The 6832-nt window shown below is 37.5% G+C and overlaps 1 pseudogene; it reads left to right on the top strand.

Annotated features, from left to right (window-relative positions):
- Positions 1–3452: 3452 nt before the first annotated feature.
- Positions 3453–6115, top strand: LOC129557930 (heat shock transcription factor, Y-linked-like; annotated as a pseudogene).
- Positions 6116–6832: the final 717 nt, after the last annotated feature.

The raw sequence follows: 6832 nt of genomic DNA, 5'->3' as shown, positions 1-6832 counted from the left end.
GGGAGCATCTGAGTCATTTCTTGGCTAGTGATTACATTTATTGGCATAATCTGTGTTTTTGTTCTTCCTCTCTCCAGTTGTATTTCTTCCCCGACTGACACCTATGAGAGAGGGTTTCCTATTTTGTGCAAATTTCTCCTCCTTTAAGACTCCTTCTCCAAGGCGAGTCTCGATCCCTAAAAACATTTTCTCCCTTTCATTACTTATTTTTTCTTACCTGCTTTTTAAGAGACTGGTTTTCCTTTATCGGTTTCTTGGGCCCATCAACATCGGTCACAAATTGGTTTCTGGAAGGTGTTCCACGTGCAATCGATCTTTTGATGGATTTGTGTGTGAGAAAGTGGACTCAGTCTCCTATTCTTCTAACATGATGAGACCCCACCGAGACCCTGGAAGATCCATTTTAATAATTGAAATACTGTTTTTATTCAGTCACAAAGCCATGTCAGACTCTTTGTGACCCCTTGGACTGAAGCATACAAGACCTCTCTGGCCCTCACCACCGTCCAGGGTCTGCTTGAGATCATGTCCATTGAATGAGTGAATCGATACAACCTTCTCCTCTCTCACCCATGTCTCCTCCTGATTTCATTGTTTTCTAAGATTCAGGGTCTTTTCTCATGAATCAGTTCTTTGCTCAGGTGGTCAAAGCTTTGGAGACTCAGCTTCAGTGTCAGTGGTTCTAATGCATCTTCAGAGTTGATTTCCTTTATGTTTGATTGGCTTGATCTCCTTGCAATCCAATGGACACTCACAAGTCATCCCCAGCAGAGCAGTTTGGTGTTCTCACATCTGTACATGTCTACTGGAAAGACTATAGATGTGACTCAATGTAAATCCTTTGTTCAAGTCAACTCTTCACTTTTTAACTTGCTTACTAAATTTGTGAGCGCTTTTCTTCCAGGAAGCAACTGTCTTCTAACATTATAGCTGCCATCACCATCACACTGAATGTAGAGGGACAGAAGAGGAAATCTCTCACTGCTTCTGTCTTTTCCACCTTTATTTCCCATGGAGCAGTGAGACCAGATGCCATGATCTTACTTTGTGTAATACTGAGAATTCAACCGAACTCTGTAGCTAATGATTTCTTATGAACATTGAGAATTATTGTATTCTTCTACCATTGTTTTCTCCTCTGTGTTTTGAAAAAGAAATTGTTTTCTAAGAGTATTCTAAGGTGACCGTTACTCATCATATATAATACTGCTGGTTTTAAGTTTCCTGTTGGAGCATTTGTGCCATGCTTTTGTGACAACTCTCTAAAATGTTGACAAAATATATTGATCCTGTTTATGTTATCTAGTTAGGTTTTCTCTAATGTGGCAACTGAAAAAATACAAAGGAGGACAAGAAATAAGGATATAATGTGGAGTGGAGCAGGAAGCTGAACCCCTGTGGCATGAACGGAGAGAAATTTTGATCATCAATGATTTCTATTGAAATATTTGGTACCAGAAGTTTAAAGCGTTGAGAGAAAAATGTACATACTGAATTATGAAGTGATTTTAATGTACACATCATATAATTTTAATGTTCAGCTATCCAGAAGAGCCTGATTATGATCTATGCACAGTGCACTATGCAACTGTTTTATCCATTAATTTGAATGTTTAAAATTGTATCCAACGTGAGGAAAACAACAACTTTCTTAGAAAAATATCTCTAAGTAAATGAGAGTTGCGATTTTATGGGCTCAAGTTGTCTTCATTTGTATGAACCCCATCTCTGTTACAGAAAGAACAGTGGAAGAACAGCTAGATTAAGGGACAGCCTTTCAGCAATAGGATCTATATTACTCATCCAGAAAGTTGTTAAGTAATATTGGGCTTCCCAAACAGTTCATTTAAGATCTTGGGAGCAAGCAAAGAGTTTGACCACCTAAATAAAGTTGTCTAAAATTACATTTTGACATATATACACATATGTGCATATGTGTGTATAGGTGTGTGTATAAAAAAAATGTACAATGGCTTTTAATTCCTCTTATGTAAAGCAGCAATGGAAAGAAATAAAACCCCAAAGTAGAGTGATTCAAAAGTCTTCTCAGTTATCGAATATACATAAGTGGAAATACTTCCAAATATGTTTCCTTGGCTGCATCTAAATTATGAGGGCTCCTTATATCACACCCCCCTTTCCTTTTAATAAATGTCTACCAATTTTCAAATGTTTGTCCACGTTTAGTGACAAAAACAAACAGTTATAGAAATATATATATATGCGTATATATATAATAGATATACAAATATCTATATAAAATAGATATGCTTGCATAACAGAAAATATTGATACCAAGCTTCAGAATTATTTCCAACTCCATGCTCCATCTTATTATAAAATAGACAAACTTGTTGACTCATACACTCCAAGAGCTGGGGAAAAAACCCAGCTGAACCTGAAAAAAAAATCGAACCTGCAACTGAGATTTTCAGTCACATCTATGATCCCACTCTAATTCCAACACTTTCTTCTCCTCCTTGTTCTAAGCAGTCCCTTCTTAAGATTGAAAAGTAGGACAACCAAGAGAGAGAAGTAGGAGATTCTAGGCTTCCTCTTGTTCCAAGAGTAATTTTAATCAGCGAAACTAGAAAAGCCAGAAACAAAGGAAAATAACCAAGCAGTATAGAATAATAATGATTTAGGCATTAAGCAAAGTCAAGGATCTTAAGTTCCTCCTCACGGGCCATAGATAACATTCTGAGCAATATCCTGTGAGCAGTTTTAGAAATACTAAAGCCCCAACCAGGCTGAAATGTAAGTACCTAGACCACAGAGTATTTGGAACCAGATCGTCAATGATGTCGACTCCCAATATTCTCAGGAACAGGCCACTAGTAGAATGTCCCCAGATTGATGACACACCCCATGCCCAACCTCACTCTGTCATTAAAATCATTCCCTTGAAAGTGTTTGGGGAGTGTGGGTCTTTGAAGCACCAGCTGCTAGGACACCTTGCTTGGTTCTCCAATAAACTATTGCACAGAAGTGAGTAGACCCAATTTCTGTTGGGTCACAGTATTGAATACTAAAAATGTGTGTATAGAAGGGTGATGAATCACTTTTATTTCAGAAACCAAATAGATTTACTGATGTGACTTATCCATGTAAAAATTCTTTAGGAATGAGATTTTGCAGGCTCATGGTTTTGGTTACTATTTAGGTAAGGAGCCTGTATTTTAAGTTGATGCTGAAGTAAACACTGGTTGAACATTACCCTTCAATTGCTAGGAAAGCAGTCACGTTGTGATGTCACAGCTACCCTTCAATTTCTAGGAGACCAGTGACTGTGATGTCACAGCTCCCCTTCCATTGCTATGAGACTAGTGACTCTTTGAACCACTATGATGGTCTAGGGAGTTTCTCTCTGTAGGCCAGCCAAGCATCATTTGAAGTTGCAGTGTGTAAAATCAGAAAAATGAGAAAAGTATCTGAAGAAAGATTTTTCTAAGATGGCACATATTTTTTCAGAAATTCAAGATGCGCCTCCTAAAGACGAATCCACTGGTTCAGCAACCTCCGTCAGATCTTCTTTGTATGATTATATACTTTCTGGGGACTCAGTTTTGCAATCTATTATTGAAGAATATGATTTTCAGGCTTTGTCTGAGGAAGTTGTGATTAAAAGGCCACGTTACACATTTTCTGTCTCTGAAACAGGTGAGCTGAATGAATTTCTTTCACTCACCTTTCCACAAAAATTATGGAATATAGTTGAAAGTGATCAATTTGAATCTATTTGGTGGGGTGAGAGTGACACTTGTATAGTGATCAATGAAGAACTCTGCAAGAAAGAAGTCTTGGAAAGAAGGGCGCCTTTCAGAATATTTGAAATCAATAATATGAAAAGTTTAGTTTGATAGCTTAATCTTTATGGGTTTAGTAAAAAGTGACAAACTTTTCAAAGATCTGCTTCACTATCAGACTTTCTGGAAGAAGAAAACAACAAGCATGTTACCATATGTAGCTAAAACGGAATTTAAAATTGAGATAGCAACTTGTAGAAAAAACTTTATTTTTTGAAGATGAGAACAGCTGGAGGATGTAATATTTGATGTTTAACAAACTTTCCAATCAACCTGAAACAAGATACAAGTCTTGAAGCTAATTAAAGTGGCATTTACTGTATATACACAACATATATTTAGGTGAGGAGCATAATTGTTTCTAGCACGTTAGCTGTTAAAACTACTCTGGAGGTGGTTTATTTGATGCAATTTAATTGGTATCATTAAAGGAATACTATTTTTTTCTTTTTTTTAATTTATTTATTGTAATTGGAGGCTAATTACTTTACATTTTGTACTAGTTTTGCTATATATTGACATGAATCTTCCCGGGATGTACATGTATTCCACATCTTGAACCCCCCTCCCACCTCCCTCCATATCCCGTGACACCAGTTCATCCCAGTAAAACAGCCCCGAGCATCCTGTATCATGCATCAAACCTGGACTGGTGATTCATTGCACATATGATAATATATATGTTTCAATGCTATTCTCCCAAATCATCCCACCCTCACCCTCTCCCACAGAGTTCAAAAGACTGCTCTATACATATGTGTCTCTTGCTGTCTCATGTACAGGGTTATCGTTATCATCTTTCTAAATTCCATATATATGCATTAGTATACTGTATTGGTGTTTTTCTTTCTGCCTTACTTCACTCTGTATAATAGGCTCCAGTTTCATCCACCTTATTAGAACTGATTCAAGTGTATTCTTTGTAATTGCAGAGTAATACTCTATCATGTATATGTACCACAGCTTTCTTATCCATTCGTCTGCAGATGGACATGTAGGTTGCCTCCATGTCCTGGCTATTATAAACTGTGTTGTGATAAACATTGGAGTACATGTGTCTCTTTCGATTCTGGTTTCCTTGGTGTGTATGCCCAGGAGTGCGATTGTTGGGTCGTATGACAGCTCTATTTCCAGTTTTGTAAGGAAACTCCACACTGTTCTCCATAGTGGTTGCATTTTTTGCATTCCCACCAACAGTGTAACATGGATCCCTTTTCTCCACACCCTCCTCAGCAATTACTGTTTGTTGACTTTTGAATAGCAGCCATTCTGACTGACGTGAAATGGTACCTCATTGTGGTTTTGATTTGCATTTCTCTGATTATGAGTGATGCCGAGCATCTTTTCATGTTTGTTAGCCATCTGTATGAAGGAATAAACTTTTATAGCCTAGTTTTATGGCAATTTTACCTTGGTTTATAAAGAAACTAAATAATTGTATCATTTGTCTTTAGTTACAGATCTATTATAATCCAAATTTCAAAAGAGGCTATCCTCAACTTTTAGTAAGAATAAAAAGAAGAATTGGGATTAACAATGTGTTTCCAATATCTTCATTAGTTCGAGATTACAAGAAGAAACATGTAGATGTAGATGAAACATCGTAATGCAGATTTTCTTCCTGAAACTAGTGGAGAGAATACATTTTCAGCCTCCACCAGTTTAACTGTGTCTTTCATGCAAAAGCCTCACACCAGCCAGATAGTCGCTAATACAAGAGCTCTAGCTCTGTGTGACTTACCTTCTCCATCATCAACATCAGTTAGCCAAATAGAACAAATTGTGGGTGATCAACCTGCTCTTTTAAACAGTTGAGCATTTTTAAGTGGCACTCACATGGCAGCTACACTCAGGTAAATGGCCACGTTGAGGAGTTGGCTACTACAACTACATCTGCTTCTCAGAACCGCATCGTATCTCGATTGCTAAGTGCTAAGTCGTGTCCGACTCTTTTCGAACCCATAGATGGCAGTCCACCAGGCTCCCCCGTCCCTGGGATTCTCCAGGCAAGAGCACTGGAGTGGATTGCCATTTCCTTCTCCACGTATGTCCATTACAGAGAAGTTATTCTGGACTGATGGTGGAGCCTTCTAAGTTTCCACTTAGGTATAGTGATGTCAGCCCATGACAGTCCTTTTTGTAACCTTCAAAAGAGAGGCAACTCATGGTCCTCAGTGCCAATGATCACTTATACATCTGCCTCCTCTCTTTCAAGGAAACTCATCAACAATCATCATTATGTGAAAACCATGATAATTAAAACGGACTTATCAAATAAGTGTCAGATTATGGAGCCTAATGAAGATTGAAATTTTAGTTAGGAGATGTCAACAAATACCTACAATTCTTTATTTGAACAATAAAGTTACATGTTCATCATCATAGTTTCATTTTCTCCTTTCAAATAATGAAGAGGAAAAAATGCAGCTTTAGTTTAATGTCTGGCTATTTTACTACATCGCTTTATAAACTCTTCAGAAGAAGAAATTATTCGTTATGCATTCTAGGTCAATGACACCTGATCTAATATTTGTAAGCAAGAAAATGAGAACAAAGGGAAAAGAGGTAATGGATATAAAGTGATTTCTGAAATCATCCCTGCTGAAATGAATGGGTGTCTACATTAGGATTGTATGGGTGAAGGAAGAGATACAAATAAAATTTTTTAAAAATGGAAATACACAATATGTACCTTAGTGCATTCATAGTTACATTATATTCCATTAGATACTGGTAGACAGCAGAATATCTTCATTATAGAAATTATCTCCTTGAAAATATGAAATCATGATCATGATGATCACCACTGCACTGTCACCGTGATACCAAAGATAACATGGCATAATCAGTGACTGGCTCATGGTCAGCACAAGATATGTATTTTACAAGTGGTATTGTATATCATTTTTGCTCTGCTGTCCTTAAGCGAAAGTGGAAGGGAAGTAACTCAGTCGTGTCTGACTCTTTGCGACCCCCGTGGACTGTAGCCTTCCAGGCTCCTCCATCCATGGGATTCTCCAGGCAAG

This window comes from Moschus berezovskii, chromosome Y, assembly GCF_049115385.1.
Source record: "Moschus berezovskii isolate FMDL1 chromosome Y, NW_MosBer_1.0, whole genome shotgun sequence".
NCBI lineage: Eukaryota > Metazoa > Chordata > Mammalia > Artiodactyla > Moschidae > Moschus > Moschus berezovskii.
Note: the sequence above shows the minus strand (reverse complement) of the source record. Positions and strands in the feature narration are given on the sequence as shown.